Raw genomic sequence first — 23,470 nt, 5'->3', positions numbered from 1 at the left:
AAGAGTGGTCGAAGATATGGCAGCTGAAATTCAATGCCAAGAAGTGCAAAGTCATGCATTTGGGGAGTGGAAATCCGAATGAACTGTATTCGATGGGGGGGGGAAAGGCTGATGTGCACGGAGCAGGAGAGAGACCTTGGGGTGATAGTGTCTAATGATATGAAGTCGGCGAAACAATGCGACAAGGCGATTGCAAAAGCCAGAAGAATGCTGGGATGCATAGAGAGAGGAATATCGAGTAAGAAAAGGGAAGTGATAATCCCCTTGTACAGGTCCTTGGTGAGGCCTCACCTGGAGTACTGTGTTCAGTTCTGGAGACCGTATCTACAAAGAGACAAGGACAAGTTGGAGGCGGTACAGAGAAGGGCGACCAGGAAGGTGGAGGGTCTTCATCGGTTGACATACGAGGAGAGATTGAAGAATCTAAATATGTACACCCTGGAGGAAAGGAGGAGCAGGGGTGATATGATTCAAACTTTCAGATACTTGAAAAACTTTAACGATCCAAAGACAATGACAAACCTTTTCCAACAGAAAAAAATCAGCAGAACCAGAGGTCACGAGCTGAGGCTCCAAGGAGGAAGACTAAGAACCAATGTCAGGAAGAATTTCTTCACGGAGAGAGTGGTGGATGCCTGGAATGCCCTTCCGGAGGAAGTGGTGAAGTCCAAAACTGTGAAGCACTTCAAAGGGGCATGGGATAAATATTGTGGATCCATCAGGTCCAGAGGACGCATATAAAGAGCAGGTAGTAAAATACTGCACGGAGCGGCAGTAGCCACAGAGGCATTCACGGAGCGGGATGCCAGTGGCCAGTGGTAGGTGTCCACCTTCATGGAGCGGAAGGATGTAGGGCTGTCATCTCCCAATTAAATAAAAAACAAAAACAAAAAACAAAACAGGGATGGGATCCATCAGGTCTAGAGGACACATATAAAGAGCAGGTAGTAAAATACTGCACGGAGCGGCAGTAGCCACAGAGGCATTCACGGAGCGGGATGCCAGTGGCCAGTGGTAGGTGTCCATATAAAGAGCAGGTAGTAAAATACTGCACAGAGCGGCAGTAGCCACAGAGGCATTCACGGAGCGGGATGCCAGTGGCCAGTGGTAGGTGTCCACCTTCACGGAGCGGAAGGATGGAGGGCTGTCATCTCCCAATTAAATAAATAATAAAAAAACCCAGGGATGGGATCCATCAGTTCTAGAGGACGCATATAAAGAGCAGGTAGTAAAACACTGCATGGAGCGGCAGTAGCCACAGAGGCATTAACGGAGCGGGATGCCAGTGGCCGGTGGTAGGTGTCCACCTTCACAGAGTAGAAGGATGAAGGGCATCCATCTCCCAATTAAAAAAAGAAAAGAAAAAAAAGAAAAAAAAACAGGGATGGGTTCATGGGCTTATAGGTATTACCAATTATTAGGCTTTTCAATATTTGATGATAGTTAATGTGACTTTCAAGGCATTCTTCACTTTCGGTGCATGTCCGGCATGACTCCTTGCTTCAATGACAGGGGAAAAGAAAAACTGATACTTCACACATTTCCAGCATTGCCCTCTGCTTCATGGCAGAGAGCTATGCTGCCGCTTACCCAACTAATCAAACTTAATATTTCACTTGGAAGCAGCTCCAGCACTGCTCTCTACATTAATGGTGGGGGTGAAAAGGGAATTAGAACATAAGGTTACTAAGAGCCAAGAGAAACAGTTAAGTATGAGAACAAATGTGTGAAGCTTGCTGGGCAGACTGGATGGACCGGTTGGTCTTCTTCTGCCGTCATTTCTATGTTTCTATGTTTCTATGAATATGAGACTAAAATGAGAAACTGGAGTCGACTATGACCCCTAAATACCTAGGGGCAGATCTTCAAACCTGCGCACGGGCTTAGATTTATTCGCGCAACCCGGCGCGAACAAATCTATGCCCAATTTTATAACATGCGCGCGCTGCCGTGCGCATGTTATAAAATCCAGGGTCGGCGCGCGCAAGGGGGTGCACAATTGTGCAACTTGCACTCGCTGAGCCGCGCAGGCTTCCTCCGTTCCCTCTGCACCCCCCACCTTCCCCTCCCTTCCCCTAACTCGCCCCCCGGCCCTATCTAAACCCCCCCCTACCGTTGATGTTCCGCCTGCCTCCGGGCAGGCGTAACTTGCGCGCGTCGGCCGGCCGGCGTGCCATCCCCCGGCATAGCGGCTATTCCGGAGGCTTTGGTCCCGCCCCCGGAATGCCCCAGGCCGGCACCACGCCCACAGACCCACCCCCGGGGCGCCCCTTTTCGAAGCCCCAGGACATATGTGCGTCCCGGGGCTTGCACGCACCGCTGAGGCTATGCAAAATAGGCTCAGCGCGCACAGGATCAGATTTTCTCAGATTACGCTGCAACAGGAGTTCCGGGATCGCTGAGGGCCTGCGCATTCGGCGCCGAGACCTGCCGGGGTAAGGCCTTTAAATTTTCAGCTTACCCACGGCAGCTCCAGCGCCGACCACGAGGCTGCCCCGATAAAAACCGCGCCTCTTCTCCGCCTCCTTCCTCGCCGGAACCAATCATCTGTTTCAGCCGCACAGCCTATCGGGGGACAGCCCCTTCGGCTTAAATCGTCGAGCGGCACTCAAAAAATCCTCTTTCGCTGCAACAGGAGTTCCGGGATCGCTGAGGGCCTGCGCATTCGGCGCCGAGACCTGCCGGGGTAAGGCCTTTAAATTTTCAGCTTACCCACGGCAGCTCCAGCGCCGACCACGAGGCTGCCCCGATAAAAACCGCGCCTCTTCTCCGCCTCCTTCCTCGCCGGAACCAATCATCTGTTTCAGCCGCACAGCCTATCGGGGGACAGCCCCTTCGGCTTAAATCGTCGAGCGGCACTCAAAAAATCCTCTTTCGCTGCAACAGGAGTTCCGGGATCGCTGAGGGCCTGCGCATTCGGCACCGAGACCTGCCGGGGTAAGGCCTTTAAATTTTCAGCTTACCCACGGCAGCTCCAGCGCCGACCACGAGGCTGCCCCGATAAAAACCGCGCCTCTTCTCCGCCTCCTTCCTCGCCGGAACCAATCATCTGTTTCAGCCGCACAGCCTATCGGGGGACAGCCCCTTCGGCTTAAATCGTCGAGCGGCACTCAAAAAATCCTCTTTCGCTGCAACAGGAGTTCCGGGATCGCTGAGGGCCTGCGCATTCGGCGCCGAGACCTGCCGGGGTAAGGCCTTTAAATTTTCAGCTTACCCACGGCAGCTCCAGCGCCGACCACGAGGCTGCCCCGATAAAAACCGCGCCTCTTCTCCGCCTCCTTCCTCGCCGGAACCAATCATCTGTTTCAGCCGCACAGCCTATCGGGGGACAGCCCCTTCGGCTTAAATCGATAGGCGGAAGCCAGGCGTTGTGCGCCGGGCGTCGCGCGCACGAAGGAGCGCGACAAAGGGGCCTGCCCCTTTGTTTCGCCCCTTCGGCTCGCCCCTCGCGCACCCCGAGCAGCACCCCACTAGTCTTCCTAAACTGTTTCTAGCAATTTCACTAAAGCCAAGAACACCCCTCAGAAGTAGCCTTCGATCAATTGGAGACAAGTACCCTCACCAAGAGAACCACGATCATTAAAGACAAGCCTCAGACCGTTCGCAAATCTCAGCCCTACCAACACCCTGGACCTCACATCAAACGCATCACACGTAAGTGTGTCTCCTTCAGAAGACTTTCACATGACCTTCCTGACTAAACTCATAGCGTAAAATACGTAACAGTATCTGCATACTATAAACCACAACCACAAACTGCATTAATCTTCTCTACTGCATTCCTCTGGTAAATTGCTGTGCCCTGTACTCTGTTAAATTGTACATCTTCCGATTCAATTGCATTATTCTGCTCAAGTACTCTAATGTTGTTAAACTGCATTAACCTATTCATTTGCACTACAGAGCCTACATCTGTATCAATCTGCTACAACTGCATTATTCTGCTCAATTGCTTTACTGTGCCTGCAGCTCACAATTGTCCTTCTCCACAATACTCTCCTGCTAGCCCTCTACCCAATAATGCCCCCACACGCTCACCCCTGCTCCCCCAACTATCTAATCGGACACCCCTCAAAACTTTCCCTCCCCCTTTTCTCCCACCACAACACTCTAAAAAGGCGTTTGACCTCCATCCCCATCTCTCTCACCCCGCAAGCCCTTACCATCTCCCTCATTTCCCTTCTACTCATTAATGCCCAATCCCTAAGACAAAAAACACATCTCCTCCATGATATTTTAACTGACTCCAAACCAGAAATTCTTGCTGTTACCGAAACCTGGTTCAAACCCTGTGACACCCCCCTTATTAACCAATTTCCTTCAGAAACCTATGACATTTTTTCCATCCCCCGCAAAAAGAAAAGAGGAGGGGGCCTACTCCTCATAGCTAAAAAAGAACTCAAGCTTACCTCACAAACCTGCAATATTCCCAATCAAGGCCTTTTCAAATCGCAATCTCTACAAATCTGCCTTATCTATACCCCTCCTGGCCTTCTAGAAAAAGACCCCTCCCCCCTCATTGAATTCCTCACCATTTCCCTCTCTCCCGACATCCCCACGATACTCCTCGGCGACTTTAACCTCCATGTTGATTCAGTTCCACAATCCCCACCATGCGAAGCCTTCATCTCTTCCTTAGACGCAATGGGCCTCACCCAACTTATCCACTCCCCAACCCATAAAGCCGGTCACACCCTCGACCTTATCTTCACCAACTCACACATCAACGTCATCCACTCCCCCACATGCCTCCCCGTCCCCTGGTCCGACCACTCCATCATCAACACAACTCTCTCTCTACAAACCCCATCCACACCCTCTCCCTCTCAGCCTAAATCCTTCCAATTTCGTAAAACCTGTCCACTAGAAACCCTTGCCACGGCTTGCTCCAACATCCCAAATTACATTGACCTGGAGACAGCAGATAGTGCCATATCCTCCTGGACTGAAACTACCCAAGAAATCGCTAACAAACTATGCCCAGTCATCCAAAAAACAATCACACAACCCAAATCATCCAAAAAACCCTGGTACACCCAGACACTCAAAACCCAAAAAACCAAGCTTAGAGCAGCTGAAAGACTTTGGCGCAAACATCCCACTCCTGCCTCAAAAACCGTCTATTACCAACTCATGCATGCATACAGAAATGCCATTCAAACAACAAAAAAAGAATACTATGCCAAAAAAATTCACCACCTCCAATTCAACCCAAAGGCTCTATTTTCCCTAGTCTCCAATCTTACTAAACCCATCGTGTCTACACCCCAAGTCCCCTCCTCACAGACTCGATGCAATGAAATTGCCTTCTTCTTTAAGAACAAAATATCAAATATCACCGCCAAGTTTAACCCTAACACCAAAAATTCCTCTAACACCAACAGTATAACCCCCCCCACCCCACACACTCTCACCTCTCTTTCCTCATTTGAACCCTCCTCTACCCTAGAAATAGAAAACATTTTAAAAAAGATGAGACCCTCTTCCCACCCCTCAGAAACTATCCCTACTAAATTACTACTCGCTATTCCTAAAACTATATCCTCTTCACTCTCCAAAATCGTGAACTCTTCCCTGGAACACGGCCTTGTCCCTATCCCCCTGAAACAAGCCGTGGTCAAACCCATTCTAAAAAAACCCTCCCTCGATCCCTCCAACCTATCTAACCTCCGTCCCATTTCCAACCTCCCATTCCTCTCCAAAATCATGGAGAAACTAGTTAACTCCCGTCTCTCTGACCACCTAGAACAAGCCAACATACTCCTTCCCACACAATATGGCTTCCGAAAACACCTCAGTACAGAATCCCTTCTCCTCTCCCTCACAGACACTATCATCAAAGGTATGGACGCCGGTAACTCCTACCTTATCGCCATGCTAGATATTTCCGCCGCTTTCGATACCGTAAATCATAACATCCTCATCAACACTCTCATCAGCATAGGAATCACAGGTACCGCTCTTTCATGGATAAAGTCCTTCCTCCAAAACCGAACTTACACAGTCCTCACCGACAACTTTACATCCCCCCCTGTTAATCTCGACTGTGGCGTCCCCCAAGGATCCTCCCTTTCTTCCACCCTATTTAACATCTACATGCTCCCCCTCACAAACCTCCTCTCCAACCTTGGTATTACACACTTCATCTATGCCGATGATGTGCAAATCCTCATTCCCTTCACAAATTCTGTACTCACTGCTCTCCAAAAATGGAACACCATCCTCACCTCCATAAACCAACTTCTCACTGACATGCACCTAGCCCTTAATCCGCAAAAAACGGAACTCCTCCTCATCTCCTCAAAACATGCTTCCATACCCTTTCCCGCCACCCTCCACCCCCCCAATTTTCTCTCTGACACAAGAAACCTGGGGGTTATTCTCGATAACCAACTAACCTTCAAACCATACATCAAATCTATCCTTAGCAGCTGTTACTTCAAACTACAAACCCTCAAAAAACTTAAACCCCTTCTCTACTTCTCTGATTTCCGCACAGTACTTCAATCTATAATCTTCTCAAAAATTGATTACTGTAATGCACTCCTACTTGGTCTCCCTGCTACCCACATCAAACCTCTACAACTCCTTCAAAACGCTACTGCACGTATCCTAACCAATGCCAATAAGAAAGACCATATTACTCCCACCCTCATTAATCTCCATTGGCTTCCCATTCACTCACGAATTATTTACAAGACCCTTACCCTCATCCACAAAAGTATTGCCAACGAACATTACAATTGGCTAAACCCACCTTTCCTCCCTCGGATCTCCACAAGACCCACCCGCTCCTCTCTCCATGGAACCCTTATCCCCCCTTCAATAAAATCTACAAGACTCATCTCCACCACCAATAGGGCCCTCTCTCTCGCAGGCCCTTCCCTCTGGAACTCCCTGCCTCCTGACCTACGTACTGAAACCTCCACACCCACTTTCAAAAAGAAACTCAAAACCTGGCTCTTCCTCCAAGCATTCCCCCAATCATCCTCATCTCTTACTAACACCCTAACCCGACCACCACCTCTCACCAACACTCCCCCTCAAGACCTACACCCGACACCCACCCCCTCCAAGAAGCTTCAAATCTAAACAAAAAAAAAAAAAAAAACAATACAAAAACCAAAAACTTTGTATATAACCTATGTACATATTAATTGTTCCTCGAACCCCTGTACATATCTTTTCCCCTTGTTCTCCATTTTCACCCCTCCCCCTCCCCCCTCCACTTGTCTCGTATATCCCTACCCTTCCCTCACCTACTTATTTTTCTAGTTAATTGCCATGTTACTGCATTTATGTTACAAACTGTTCCTTGTAAAGGCCTCGCCTATATATTATATGTTATAAGTTATCTGTAAACCGGCACGATGTGCAAACGGTTGTCGGTATATAAAACCAAATAAATAAATAAATAAATAAATGTTACGTGCTTAGCCTTTGAAATTCTACCCCCTAGCCTTTAACTTGAGAGGGAAAGAGAACACATCTAAGCAAACTGTGTAGAGATCGACTTTGTGTTTAATTGATAGAGAAACAGTACCTCAGTTTTGTCAGTGTTTAGAACTAGTTTATTGCTTGACAACCAGTTCTTAATAGCTGACAGACAGCCTGTTAACTTGCGGCTTCAAAAGATGATTCAATTGAAAAATAGAACTGGTCATCATCCACGTATAGCTGAAAGAAAAGGAAGAAGGTAAATATTAAACAACAGAGGGGAATGTGCTGAGCCCTGTTGAACACCCCTTGCCAAAAGGATTGCACTGGAGCTCACATCACCAAAAATGACATTATAATAGCGATTTGATAGAAAAGAGGAAAACCAAGATAAGACAATTGAGATACCCAGGGTCTAAAGTCAACTCATTAGAATCAGATGGTTCACTGGGTTTAAAATAGGTCTGGCCAATTTCTCGGCAGGAAAGTCCTTAAACTATTATTAAGGTACACTTGGGGATATCCACTGCTTATCCCTGGGATAAAGAGCATGGAATCTATAAATCTTTTGGGATCCTGCCAGGTACTTGGGACCTGGATTGACCACTGTTGGAAACAGGATACTGGGCTTGATGGGCTTTTATTCTGACCCAGTATGGCAAATCTTTAAGTTCTTATGATCTCCCCCGGAAGAAGGTACAAGTGTGATATCTGGAAACTAAAGCTTGTTTAAAACTCCTCTGTGGGTGGTTTTAGCTGTAGCAAGGAAGCCAGAAAGGAAATTTAATTCCAACTGCAGGCTATGGAAGGTGGTGTTAGTGGAGCTTGGTTCCTAAGAATGAAATCTACAGTAAAAAGGTAGAGATCATTGTCCTTGTGATCTATAGAAGAGAGCCTACTCTGTGTATTATGAATATATTGTGACTTTTTTAAGAAGGAGAGACAGAGTTGTTAATGGAAAAAGGATTGTTCCATTCGTGGAGTTAGAAGGACTATGGAGCCTCATTTTTCCAGTCTAAGACTGTAATAAAGGGAATTTTGCCTGGATGGTTTTTAAATAGTGACACTGTCGGAAAGAATGAGGTAAATTTGTTACCGACTGAGCTACTGAGGAACTATAGAAATTTGTTCCAGTTCCCTCACCTGTGGAAGGGCAACCATTTCTGGCGTTCCAGACCTGTGATGCCACCAGAAGGAATAGAGGAGAGAATAGAGATTTGGTATGGATTATGACACTATTCAGGTGACTTTGTGGTAAGGCACTATGCTCTGCAGCATTGCTTTCTGCTATGTGGAGAAAATAAACGGGAGTGGTGCCGAGTGATTGGAGAAGAGCGGTGGTGGTTCCGCTTCACAAGAGTGGGAACAGAGAAGAGGCTGGTAACTACAGACCGGTTAGCCTCACTTCGGTGGTGGGAAAAGTAATGGAGTCACTGTTGAAAGAGAGAATAGTGAACTATCTACAGTCGGGAGAATTGATGGACCAGAGGCAGCATGGATTCACCAGAGGAAGATCCTGTCAGACAAATCTGATTGACTTTTTTGACTGGGTAACCAAGGAATTGGATCAAGGAAGAGCGCTCGATGTCATCTACTTGGATTTCAGCAAAGCTTTTGATACGGTTCCGCACAGGAGACTGGTGAATAAAACGAGAAGCTTATGAGTGAGTGCTGAGGTGGTGACCTGGATTGAAAACTGGTTGACGGACAGAAAACAATGCGTGATGGTAAATGGAACTTTCTCTGAAGAGAGAGAGGTTTTAAGTGGTGTACCACAAGGATCGGTGTTGGGACCGGTCCTGTTCAATATCTTTGTGAGCGACATTGCAGACGGGATAGAAGGTAAGGTTTGTCTTTTTGCGGACGACACTAAGATCTGCAACAGAGTGGACACGCCGGAAGGAGTGGAGAGAATGAGACGGGATTTAAGGAAACTGGAAGAGTGGTCGAAGATATGGCAGCTGAGATTTAATGCCAAGAAGTGCAAAGTCATGCATATGGGAAGTGGAAATCCGAATGAACTATATTCGATGGGGGGTGTGGGGGGGGAAAAGCTGATGTGCACGGAGCAGGAGAGGGACCTTGGGGTGATAGTGTCTAATGATATGAAGTCTGCGAAACAATGCGACAAGGCGATAGCAAAAGCCAGAAGAATGCTGGGATGCATAGAGAGAGGAATATCGAGTAAGAAAAGGGAAGTGATTATCCCCTTGTACAGATCCTTGGTGAGGCCACACCTGGAGTACTGTGTTCAGTTCTGGAGACCGTATCTACAAAGAGACAAGGACAAGATGGAAGCGGTTCAGAGAAGGGCGACCAGGAAGGTGGAGGGTCTTCATAGGATGACATACGAGGAGAGATTGAAGAATCTAAATATGTACTCCCTGGAGGAAAGGAGGAGCAGGGGTGATATGATTCAGACTTTCAGATACTTGAAAAACTTTAATGATCCAAAGACATCGACAAACCTTTTCCATCAGAAAAAAATCAGCAGAACCAGAGGTCACGAGCTGAGGCTCCAGGGAGGAAGACTAAGAACCAATGTCAGGAAGTATTTCTTCACGGAAAGGGTGGTGGATGCCTGGAATGCCCTTCCGGAGGAAGTGGTGAAGTCTAAAACTGTGAACAACTTCAAAGGGGCGTGGGATAAACACTGTGGATCCATCAAGTCTAGAGGGCGTGAATAAAGTGGAGACATTCAAACACTGCACGGAGCGGCAGTAGCCACAGCGGCATTCAAACACTGCACGGAGCGGCAGTAGCCACAGAGGCATTCACGGAGCGGGATGCCAGTGGCCAGTAGTTGGTGTTCCACCTTCACGGAGCGGAAGGATGGAGGGCTGCTATTTCCAAAAAAAAAAAAAAACAAACAAAAAAATAAAAACAAGGGTGGGTAAGAGTATGGGGCAAGGGGGTGGCCTGCTTGTTGCAGCGGTTGCTACCCCCAATTGAGCTGGATGTCACTTGGATGCAGGTTCAAAGCTGCTCTCTAAATTGGGTGGAGGGGAATTAGGGCTGGAGGGTACTGGAAGCCAATAGTAACAGGTGGGAGAGAGAAAAAGGGAAAAAAAATGGATAAAGTGCGTAGCTTGCTGGGCAGACTTGATGGGCCATTTGGTCTTCTTCTGCCGTCATTTCTATGTTTCTATGTAATGACAGTGTTTAGCAACAATGCATGTATTGTGTAAAACCGGGGTGGCTACTTTGTTTGTAGTGTGTTATAATGTGACAGAAAGGGTAATGAAAATTCCTCACATGTATAATCTTTACCACTTTTTGGTCAGTTCCCTTAAAGATTTTAGGACACTTTGTGCACTAATGTACAGTAACAGATAAAAACATATTGCTGAGATGATTAGCAACTGCCCTGATGGATGGAAAACTTATTGGCCACCCTCCAATTTTCAGGTATAATGGATGATTTTAATGACAGATTACAAAGTTCTAGTAATAGGTCTTCAATTTCATTTTTTAGTTCTTTCTGAATACCAGATGGCCCAGGTGATTTAATAATCTTTAGTTTGTTAATTTATCCTATTACATCTTATAGATTCACTGCAATTTGTTTCAGCACCCAAATCAACATACTTAAATATTACTTCCAGCATGAGTATCTCCCCAACAGCCTTTTTGTATAGAATTCATTTAGTCTTTCCATTATGGCCTTGTCTTCCCTAAGTGCCCTTTTTGCTCCTTCATCATTGGACTCCCTCACAGACTTCCTGCTTCCTACTGCCTACATGAAAACATTTTATTATGACTTTTTGACTATATGGAAAGCTTCTTTTCAGTTTCTCTTGTTGCCTCCCCTATAAATGTTTGCATCAAATTTGCAAATACTTACACTTTTTTCTTTTCTTTTTTTTCATTTGGATTCTTTTTCTATTTTTTGAAAGAAGTTCTTTTGGCTGCAATAGCTTCTTTTACCTCATGTTTTAACCATGCCAGTGACATTTCACCTTCCTTCTACCTTTTTTAATACATGGAATCCTCGTGGTCTGGGCTTCCAAAATGGTATTTTTAAACAATGCTCATGCCTGATGTAAGCTCCTAACTTTTTCAACTGTACCTTTTACTTTTTATCTATTTTCCTCAGTTTATCAAAATCTCCCTTTTGAAAGTTAAATGCTAGAACAGTAAGTTGCCTTAATGTCTTCCCTCTACTTATTCAGTCAAATTTGATTGTGTTATGATCAACATTGCCAAATGGCTCTACTACTGTTATATTTTACACCAAATAGAATGTTCTACAATTAGAGTCATGACTCGGGTCCTGGCTGGGTTCAGGGGGCACCACCCTAGGAGTGGCACATTACTGAAGGGCAAGGCTTGAGCTGGTTTTCCTCCTATCCAGCTCCCTTCCCCACAGGCTAGGCTCTTAGGTTCTGGGGGCCAGAAGGCCTTGGCTGCAGCGGCAATACATCATAGTGGGTGTCTATAGCTGGACAGACTGGGTGCAGATACAGACTGGAACTGGAACTGGAACAGGAATAGCAATTGAATGCATGTAAGGACTGAAACTGGAAACAAAACTGAGTACAGGTAAGGACTGGAAGTGAGTGCAAGTTTGAACAGGAACTGGAATTGAACTGAATACAGGTAAGGACTGGAACTTGAACAGGAACTGAATGCACATAAATACTGAAACTGGAAATGGAACTGAGTGTAGGTACATAAGAACATAAGAACATGCCATACTGGGTCAGACCAAGGATCCATCAAGCCCAGCATCCTGTTTCCAACAGTGGCCAATCCAGGCCATAAGAACCTGGCAAGTACCCAAAAACTAAGTCTATTTCATGCTACTGTTGCTAGTAATAGCAGTGGTTATTTTCTAAGTCAACTTAATTAATAGGAGGTAATGGACTTCTCCTCCAAGAACTTCCCCATAGGGCAGCTGTTCCATCCCCTTTATCATTTTGGTCGCCCTTCTCTGTACCTTCTCCACTGCAACTATATCTTTTTTGAGATGCGGCGACCAGAATTGTACACAGTATTCAAGATGCGGTCTCACCATGGAGCGATACAGAGGCATAATGACATATTCTGTTTATTCACCATTTCCTTTCTAATAATTCCCAAAATTCTATTTGCTTTTTTGACTGCCGCAGCACACTGACCCGCCGATTACAATGTGTTATCTACTATGACACCTAGATGTCTTTCTTGGGTGCTAGTTCCTAATATGGAACATAACATTTAGGCAGATACAGAAAAACGTGCGGGAGAGTGGGCAAGCGCCATATTGCAATACTCGTTGCAAAATGGCGCCGCCCGTATGGCCATATTGCCATACTGCAAAATGGCGCCGGCTGTATGGCCGTATGGCCGGCGCCATTTTGCATTACGGCAACAAGATTCGAGTGCAGGAGGTCGTTCCCGGACCCCCGCTGGACTTTTGGCAAGTCTTGTGGGGGTCAAGAGCCCCCCCAAGCTGGCCAAAAGTCCCTGGGGGTCCAGCGGGGGTCTGGGAGCGATCTCCTACGCTCGTGACGTCGGGGGACAGGAACCAAAATGGCGCCGGCACCATTTCTATCAAATGCACCCGTGGCCCGAGAGTGCAACATCACACCGGGACCCCCCCACTGGACCCCAGGTAATTTAAGACATTTTGGGGGGGGGTTCGGGAGGGTGGGAGATTTATTTTAAAGGGTCGGGGTGGGTTTTAGGGTTGTTTTATTGTGCCGGTTTTCCCACCCTCCCCCTTCCCCTTCCCCCTATTTACGATTTTTGACGATAAATCGGGGAAATTCCTATTATATATCGCCTCTAACGATTTTTGACGATTTAAAATATATCGGACGATATTTTAAATCGTCAAAAAACGATTCACATCCCTAATTGCCACCCAGTGGAATTCCACCTTTATGAAGCTCGAGAGGTTAGTGGAGCTGCAGACACCCTTTCATGAACTTTCTGGTACAATGGACATAGGTGTGCATAATCCCCTAGGGCATCATGATTGGTTAGTCATTAGAGATGTGCAATCATTTATCATGAATTAAGCAATTTTGGGGCACCGAACCCTGAAACGGATTTTCCCCGAACTTTGGGGAAAATCCGTTTTTCGGGTTTGTACGCGGGGAGGGGCACATTTTATTTTTTTAAATTAAAAACCACTGCAAGCATTACAATTAACATACATACAAACCCCCCCCCCCCCCATCCCAATCCCTCCCTATAATTTACTAACATCCCAGATGGTCCAGCGGGGTCCTGCGAGCAATTTGTCCCTCCGTGCCCAGCGTGCCTCCCTCGCACGAAATAGCGCCGATAGCCTCTGACCTATGTCCCTACAAGAGTTTGACCTCGATTGCTGTGCCTATCCATCCAGGCCTTATGTCCCTAGCTGGGTTTGACCTCTGTCCTCAAATGCTGTGCCTGTTTGTCCAGACCTTATGTCCCTACAAGGGTTTGACTTCGATTACTTTGTCTGTTCGTCCAGGCCTTATATCCCTACATGGGCTTGACCTCTGTCCTCGATTGCTGTGCCTGTCTGACCAGGCCTTATGTCCCTATGTGGGCTTGACCTCTGTCCTCAATTGCTGTGCCTGTTCATCCAGGCCTTATGTCCTTAGGTGGGCTTGACCATTGTCCTTGAATGCAGTGCCTGTCTGTCCAGGCCTTATGTCCCTACTAGGGGATGACCTTTGTCTTCAATTGCTGTGCCTGTTCATCCAGGCCTTATGTCCCTACAAGGGTTTGACCTCGATTGCTGTGCCTGTCTATCCAGGCCTTTTGTCCCTACTAGGGCTTGACCTCTGTCCTCGATTGCTGTGCCTGTTTGTCCAGGCCTTATCTTTCTACAAGGTTTTACCTTGATTGCTGTGCCTGTCCGTCCAAGCATTATGGCCATAGGTGAGCTTGACCACTATCCTCTATTGCTGTGCCTGTCCATCCAGGCCTTTTGTCTCTATGAGGGCTTGACCTCTGTCCTCGATTGCTGTGCATGTCCGTCCAGGCCTTATGGCCCTAGCTGGGCTTGACCTCTGTCCTCAAATGCTGTGCCTGTTTGTCCAGACCTTATGTCCCTACAAGGGTTTGACTTCGATTGCTTTGTCTGTTCATCCAGGCCTTATATCCCTACATGGGCTTGACCTCTGTCCTCGATTGCTGTGCCTGTCTGTCCAGGCCTTATGTCCCTATGTGGGCTTGACCTCTGTCCTCAATTGCTGTGCCTGTTCATCCAGGCCTTATGTCCTTAGGTGGGCTTGATCATTGTCCTTGAATGCAGTGCCTGTCTGTCCAGGCCTTATGTCCCTACTAGGGGATGACCTTTGTCTTCAATTGCTGTGCCTGTTCATCCAGGCCTTATGTCCCTACAAGGGTTTGACCTCGATTGCTGTGCCTGTCTATCCAGGCCTTTTGTCCCTACTAGGGCTTGACCTCTGTCCTCGATTGCTGTGCCTGTTTGTCCAGGCCTTATCTTTCTACAAGGTTTTACCTTGATTGCTGTGCCTGTCCATCCAAGCATTATGGCCATAGGTGAGCTTGACCACTATCCTCTATTGCTGTGCCTGTCCATCCAGTAGGGATGTGCATTCGGATTGACCGCATATGGAAAACGCAACTCAAATTTTTTTTTTTACTTATACGAGCAGATTTCCGACATAAATGAACATAGATATGTCGGATACGGCGAATCGCCATGCGCGCGCTTTCTCGCCGCCATTACCTGCGACTCGAGCTCGGAGCCCCGGATTACCTGAAAATGGCGGCGCCCGTGCGGTAACCATGCCAACCTGTCTGACCCTGTCCTGTGAGTCTCAGTGACTCACAGGAAAGGGTGGGACAGGTCGGCATGGATACCGGAACGCAGCGAATCTGCGTTCACCTTTTCAGAGAAGCACTGAATGCAGCGAATCGCGCTGTCATTCCGTGCTTCTCTGAGGATTTCCTGATGAGCCAGCAGCACTATAAAAGCAGCAGCAGCACGAGGACTGACGGACATTGTCAGCGATTCAGTGGGGAGGTGGGATCGGGATCGTGCAGGGTGGGCTTAGGCAGGCTGAGGCAGAGAAGATAGCAGAACCCGATTTGATAGACAACACAGAACAGAACCAGATTTGATAGACAACACAGAACAGATTCTTTGTTAGGGAAAAAAAAAAAAGAACATTCTTATTGAGTGAGTCTGTACATTTTATCCTGGGCAGTGCCAGGCAGGGCTGGCAGTACTCTGCCTCATATTTGCTATTTTTAAACAGACTTAAAAGCATTCTCCTTGAGTGGTTCAGTGCTGGCTGGGCAGCAGTTCCAGGGCTGGGAGTACTCTGCCTCATATCTACTTTAGTTCTATGTGCACTGCAGTGCACACAGACAGACACATTCCGTGCATTGCCAGGCAGACAGTGAGGCAGTGGGCATTGTAAACAGAGTGAACATTGCCCTTCAGCGAGTCTGTTACATTTGCTATTTTTAAACAGACTTAAAAGCATTCTCCTTGAGTGGTTCAGTGCTGGGTGGGCACTGGGCAGCAGTTCCAGGGCTGGGAATACCCTGCCTCATATATACTTTAGTTCTATGTGCACTGCAGTGCACACAGACAGACACATTCCGTGCATTGCCAGGCAGACAGTGAGGCAGTGGGCATTGTAAACAGAGTGAACATTGCCCTTCAGCGAGTCTGTTCAATTTGCTATTTTTAAACAGACTTAAAAGCATTCTCCTTGAGTGGTTCAGTGCTGGGTGGGCAGTGCCAGGGCTGGCACTGGCAGTACTCTGCCTCATATCTACTGAAAAGGAAGCTTGTTCTCTGTGCACTCACTGCACACACACAGACAGACACATTCCGTGCATTGCCAGGCAGGCAGTGAGGCAGTGGGCATTGTAAGCAGAGTGAACACATTCTCCTTCAGTGGTTCAGTGCTGGGTGGGCAGCAGTTCCAGTGCTGGGAGTACCCTGCCTCATATCTACTTTAGTTCTATGTGCACTGCAGTGCACACAGACAGACACATTCCGTGCATTGCCAGGCAGGCAGTGAGGCAGTGGGCATTGTAAACAGAGTGAACATTGCCCTTCAGCGAGTCTGTTACATTTGCTATTTTTAAACAGACTTAACCGCATTGTCCTTGAGTGGTTCAGTGCTGGGTGGGCAGCAGTTCCAGGACTGGGAGTACCCTGCCTCATATCTACTGAAAAGGAAGCTTGTTCTCTGTGCACTCACTGCACACACACAGACAGACACATTCCGTGCATTGCCAGGCAGGCAGTGGGCATAAACAGAGTGAAGATTGGCCTTAAGCGAGTCTGTTCAATTTGTTATTTTTAAACAGACTTAACCGCATTGTCCTTGAGTGGTTCAGTGCTGGGTGGGCAGCAGTTCCAGGGCTGGGAGTACCCTGCCTCATATCTACTGAAAAGGAAGCTTGTTCTCTGTGCACTCACTGCACACACACAGACAGACACATTCCGTGCATTGCCAGGCAGGCAGTGAGGCAGTGGGCATTGTAAACAGAGTGAACATTGCCCTTCAGCGAGTCTGTTACATTTGCTATTTTTAAACAGACTTAACCGCATTGTCCTTGAGTGGTTCAGTGCTGGGTGGGCAGCAGTTCCAGGGCTGGGAGTACCCTGCCTCATATCTACTGAAAAGGAAGCTTGTTCTCTGTGCACTCACTGCACACACACAGACAGACACATTCCGTGCATTGCCAGGCAGGCAGTGGGCATAAACAGAGTGAAGATTGGCCTTAAGCGAGTCTGTTCAATTTGTTATTTTTAAACAGACTTAACCGCATTGTCCTTGAGTGGTTCAGTGCTGGGTGGGCAGCAGTTCCAGGGCTGGGAGTACCCTGCCTCATATCTACTGAAAAGGAAGCTTGTTCTCTGTGCACTCACTGCACACACACAGACAGACACATTCCGTGCATTGCCAGGCAGGCAGTGGGCATAAACAGAGTGAAGATTGGCCTTAAGCGAGTCTGTTCAATTTGTTATTTTTAAACAGACTTAACCGCATTGTCCTTGAGTGGTTCAGTGCTGGGTGGGCAGCAGTTCCAGGGCTGGGAGTACCCTGCCTCATATCTACTGAAAAGGAAGCTTGTTCTCTGTGCACTCACTGCACACACACAGACAGACACATTCCGTGCATTGCCAGGCAGGCAGTGAGGCAGTGGGCATTGTAAACAGAGTGAACATTGCCCTTCAGCGAGTCTGTTACATTTGCTATTTTTAAACAGACTTAACCGCATTGTCCTTGAGTGGTTCAGTGCTGGGTGGGCAGCAGTTCCAGGGCTGGGAGTACCCTGCCTCATATCTACTGAAAAGGAAGCTTGTTCTCTGTGCACTCACTGCACACACACAGACAGACACATTCCGTGCATTGCCAGGCAGGCAGTGGGCATAAACAGAGTGAAGATTGGCCTTAAGCGAGTCTGTTCAATTTGTTATTTTTAAACAGACTTAACCGCATTGTCCTTGAGTGGTTCAGTGCTGGGTGGGCAGCAGTTCCAGGGCTGGGAGTACCCTGCCTCATATCTACTGAAAAGGAAGCTTGTTCTCTGTGCACTCACTGCACACACACAGACAGACACATTCCGTGCATTGCCAGGCAGGCAGTGGGCATAAACAGAGTGAAGATTGGCCTTAAGCGAGTCTGTTTAATTTGTTATTTTTAAACAGACTTAACCGCATTGTCCTTGAGTGGTTCAGTGCTGGGTGGGCAGCAGTTCCAGGGCTGGGAGTACCCTGCCTCATATCTACTGAAAAGGAAGCTTGTTCTCTGTGCACTCACTGCACACACACAGACAGACACATTCCGTGCATTGCCAGGCAGGCAGTGAGGCAGTGGGCATTGTAAACAGAGTGAACATTGCCCTTCAGCGAGTCTGTTACATTTGCTATTTTTAAACAGACTTAACCGCATTGTCCTTGAGTGGTTCAGTGCTGGGTGGGCAGCAGTTCCAGGGCTGGGAGTACCCTGCCTCATATCTACTGAAAAGGAAGCTTGTTCTCTGTGCACTCACTGCACACACACAGACAGACACATTCCGTGCATTGCCAGGCAGGCAGTGAGGCAGTGGGCATTGTAAACAGAGTGAACATTGCCCTTCAGCGAGTCTGTTACATTTGCTATTTTTAAACAGACTTAACCGCATTGTCCTTGAGTGGTTCAGTGCTGGGTGGGCAGCAGTTCCAGGGCTGGGAGTACCCTGCCTCATATCTACTGAAAAGGAAGCTTGTTCTCTGTGCACTCACTGCACACACACAGACAGACACATTCCGTGCATTGCCAGGCAGGCAGTGGGCATAAACAGAGTGAAGATTGGCCTTAAGCGAGTCTGTTCAATTTGTTATTTTTAAACAGACTTAACCGCATTGTCCTTGAGTGGTTCAGTGCTGGGTGGGCAGCAGTTCCAGGGCTGGGAGTACCCTGCCTCATATCTACTGAAAAGGAAGCTTGTTCTCTGTGCACTCACTGCACACACACAGACAGACACATTCCGTGCATTGCCAGGCAGGCAGTGGGCATAAACAGAGTGAAGATTGGCCTTAAGCGAGTCTGTTCAATTTGTTATTTTTAAACAGACTTAACTGCATTGTCCTTGAGTGGTTCAGTGCTGGGTGGGCAGCAGTTCCAGGGCTGGGAGTACCCTGCCTCATATCTACTGAAAAGGAAGCTTGTTCTCTGTGCACTCACTGCACACACACAGACAGACACATTCCGTGCATTGCCAGGCAGGCAGTGAGGCAGTGGGCATTGTAAACAGAGTGAACATTGCCCTTCAGCGAGTCTGTTCAATCTGCTATTTTTAAACAGACTTAACCGCATTGTCCTTGACTTGGTCCGTTCATTTTGTTATTTTAAACAGACTGAGCATTCTTCTTGAGTGGGTCTGTTAATTTAGTTATTTTAAACTGACCGAACATTATTATTGTGGGACAGTGGGCAGTGTTACCACTAGTACTCATTGACATTAAATCCATAATGTCAGGGAAAGGGAGATGCAAGTGACTTAGTGGGAATGGCAGCGGAGGCACCGCAAAAGACACCAGCGCAACACCACCAGTACAGGTAAAAAGGCAACTGTCGCAATCAAACGTCTTTGTAGGGGATGGCAGTTCCATGGCAAAAAAAAAGAAATCAGACCATGAAACGTTGCAATCGCCAGCACCTGTTTCTGGCACTGTAGTTTTGGAGGAGAGTGAAGAGGAGGCTGAGTCTAGCCAGACAAAAGTTACACACCCAAGAGCAGCCAGGGGACAGAAGTGTCCTGCAAAACTTTGCGGTGACAAGGTAGCGCTGGCACTGTTAGCTTCTGATTCAGAAGAAGAAGAATCTTCTTGGATGGGATTCTCATCAGAAACGGAAGATGTAATACCTGAGCAATCTTCGGTAGAATTGTCAGTTAGTCCTGTTTTAGCCTCCACCTCCAGAAATCTGCGGCAGGGGAGACATTCCACTGATATCGAGGAGGAGGAAGAGCTGTCAGAAGGGAGACAGAGGGTGACTGTTGCCCCCGCTGGCATTGCTTCGCCGGGTGCAGTGGGTGCACCACCCACACCCAGTAGTACCTCAACTCCAGTGCCACCATCCACCCCCAGGGCGGGAAAGAGAGGAGGATCACAAAAGAAATCTGCGATCTGGGCACATTTTAAAGTGACAGAAGACCCGCGTTATGCTCGGTGTAATTACTGTGCCAGGGATATTAGCAGAGGCAAGCAACTGGGACATCTGTCAAATTTTGGCATGGAGTATCATGTTAAGAGGCAACACCCAACAAGATTACTGCCATCTGGGGATGGTAGCATTTTCCGTCAGGGGACCCCTTCCCCTTCCAACCAGGGTGCAGTGGTAGGAAAGCAGCAGAGTCAGCCCACGCCCTCATATCCTTCTAGCAGTCAGGCGGCAGGCCAGAAACCCACTGACATGTGGGAGAAGCGACAATGCACCATGGAGGAAATGGGGTGGAGTGCGGTAACGCTATCCCGGGGTAGGAGGCAGGCAGCCGCAAAAGTAGTAACCAGGAGCATTGGGGAAATGATTGCCCTTGATGACCAGCCCCTGCAGTTAGTTGAGAATGTGGGTTTCAAACGTTTCTTGAAGGTCGTACTTCCAAATTACAAAGTCCCCTCCAGAACCACATTTAGTAGAAAGGTCATCCCCAGCCTGTACAAGCACTGTGTCAGTCGCGTGCAAGCACTGCTAGGTAAGGCAGACGGAAGAGTGCATTTCACCTGCGATATCTGGACCGCCATGAATGCTGCACACTCTTACCTCTCTCTGACAGCACACTGGTGGGACATGGCAGAGGCAGGGGCAGCCAGCAGCTCTATTACTGAACAAGCATCAGGGTGGAGGTGGGCTTTACTGAACACCCACCTGACGGACCATTCCCATACCGCTGCCAATATTCTAGCATGCATCAGAAAGATGCTGGCGAGCTGGAAAGTACACCAGCGAGACAGTAAAACGCGGGCAGGCTTTTTTGTCACAGACAACGGTGCAAACATGGTTAAGGCAATAAGCGATGGGCGGTTTAAGAACATCCGATGTTTTGCACACACTCTGCATCTGGTAGTGAAGTCAGGTTTGGGCTTGGAGTCCAAGGACAAGGAGACTGAATACCTGCGTAGGTTAATACAGAAGTGCAGGAACATAGCAGCACACTTCCACAGAAGTGTCAGGGCGGGGCAGGTTCTCCGAGAAAATCAGACTGCTTTGGATATGCCCGAGAAGCGTCTCATTCAAGACGTTCCCACCCGGTGGAATTCCACCTTTATGATGCTGGAGAGGTTATTGGAGCTGCAGACACCCCTTCATGAACTTTCTGGTACAATAGACATAGGTGTACAGAATCCCCTAGGGCATCACGATTGGTTAGTCATGAGTCAGCTGGTAAAAATCCTGCAGCCCTTCAAGGACGTCACGGAGGAGCTGAGTTCCAGAAGTTCCACCTTGGCTGACATCATCCCTATAGTGAAATTCCTGGATGACCATTTGGAAGGCATTAAACGGCAAGAGGGAATGACTGCTGAGGTGCTGCAGTGTGTGGACGTTTTGCAGCAGCAGGTGAAAGACAGATTAAGGCCTTTAACAGAGGACAGCACATACATGCTCGCCTCTGTCTGTGATCCCCGTGTGAAAGGTAAAATCGCCCTACAGACCAATTGTCTGTCATTTGTGAAGGAGCTGTTGTTAGCACAGGTCCGTGAACAGGAGCACCATAGGCGGAGACAGATTAGGCTTGAAGCACAGGTGGAAACAGCAGGCACGTCACAGAGTTGTGCTGCTGCTAGCCCTGGCAGGAGAAGGACTGTGTCAGTGACAGATACTATTACTAGTGCCTCCACCTCAACGTCAGAACGCCCAAGGCATGTTGGCCATAAAGATACATCAGTAGTGCAACAGGCGAGAGAGAAAGTAACTGGATTGAGTGACTCTCAGCCCTCCCAAGCACAGGAGGAGACAGCAGCAGAGCTGTCAGTGAAATGGTATCTCTCAGAGCCGATAGAGAATACGCAGACAGATCCGCTGGCATATTGGGCACACAAGTCCACTGTCTGGCCACACCTAGCCAAAGTGGCTGAAGGATATCTGTCATGTCCACCAACAAGTGTGCCCAGTGAACGTGTTTTTTCAATGACAGGGGATATCATGAGCCCTCACCGCTCAAGGCTTTCACCGGTCTTGATGGAAATGCTAGTGTTTTTGAAAGTAAACCTGCCAGTGCTTGGCTTTCCCGATTTTCCTTGTGAATGGCAAGATGAATAAAAGCTATTGAAAGGAGCCTTGCAGCAGTTCCAATTGCCTCCTATGCTCAAGATAATGTAAGCAGTAAGCACTGCAGCACATGTTCTTGACATGAATCGCTGTGTCTGACCGGCATCTACTGTGCAGCCCTAGTGTTCCCACAAGTGTTTTAACTCCGTTGCTGTTCCTGCCTGTACCTCCAGGCCTTGTGTCCCTAGCTGGGCAGTTCCATTTTGTTATTTTAAACAGACTGAGCATTGTCCTTCAGAGTGGGTCTGTTGATATTGCTATTTTAAACAGACTGAGCATTGACCTTCAGAGTGGGTCCGTTAATTTTCTTATTTTAAACAGACTGAGCTTTCTTCTTCAAGGCCGAAGTGGAGAAGGGTTCCATGTGAACAGCAGTTCAACATGGGTCAGCCGGTCCTAACAGATAGGCGAGCGCCGTTCGGAAGGGACGGGCGATGGCCTCCGTCGTCCTCGGCCGATCGAAAGGGAGTCGGGTTCAGATCCACGAACCCGGAGTGGTGGAGAATCGGCGCTGGGCTCTTCCCTCTTCACTCGCCGTTACTGAGGGAATCCTGGTCAGTTTCTTTTCCTATGCGACTTGTGTCCCTAGCTGGGATTGACCTCTGTCCTCCAATGATGTGCCTGTTCCTCCAGGCCTTGTGTTCCCACAAGTGTTTTAACTCCGTTGCTGTTCCTGCCTGTACCTCCAGCCATTGTGTTTCTACTGGTGTTTTAACTCCATTGCTGTGCCTGCCTGTCCCTCCAGGCCTTGTGTCCCTAGCCGGGATTGACCTCTGTCCACCAATGATGTGCCTGTTCCTCCAGGCCTTGTGTTCCCACAAGTGTTTTAACTCCGTTGCTGTTCCTGCCTGTACCTCCAGCCATTGTGTTTCTACTGGTGTTTTAACTCCATTGCTGTGCCTGCCTGTCCCTCCAGGCCTTGTGTCCCTAGCCGGGATTGACCTCTGTCCACCAATGATGTGCCTGTTCCTCCAGGCCTTGTGTCCCTAGCTGGGCAGTTCCATTTTGTTATTTTAAACAGACTGAGCATTGTCCTTCAGAGTGGGTCTGTTGATATTGCTATTTTAAACAGACTGAGCATTGACCTTCAGAGTGGGTCCGTTAATTGTGTTCTTTTAAACAGACTGAGCATAGTCCTTGAGTGGGTCCGTTAATTTTGTTCTTTTAAACAGACTGAGCATTGACCTTCAGAGTGGGTCCGTTAATTTTCTTATTTTAAACAGACTGAGCATATTCCTTGAGTGGGTCCGTTAATTTTGTTCTTTTAAACAGACTGAGCATTCTTCTTCAAGGCCGAAGTGGAGAAG

The sequence above is a fragment of the Rhinatrema bivittatum genome, chromosome 6 (assembly GCF_901001135.1).
Source record: "Rhinatrema bivittatum chromosome 6, aRhiBiv1.1, whole genome shotgun sequence".
Classification (NCBI taxonomy): Eukaryota; Metazoa; Chordata; class Amphibia; order Gymnophiona; family Rhinatrematidae; genus Rhinatrema; species Rhinatrema bivittatum.
This window is presented reverse-complemented; position numbering follows the sequence as displayed.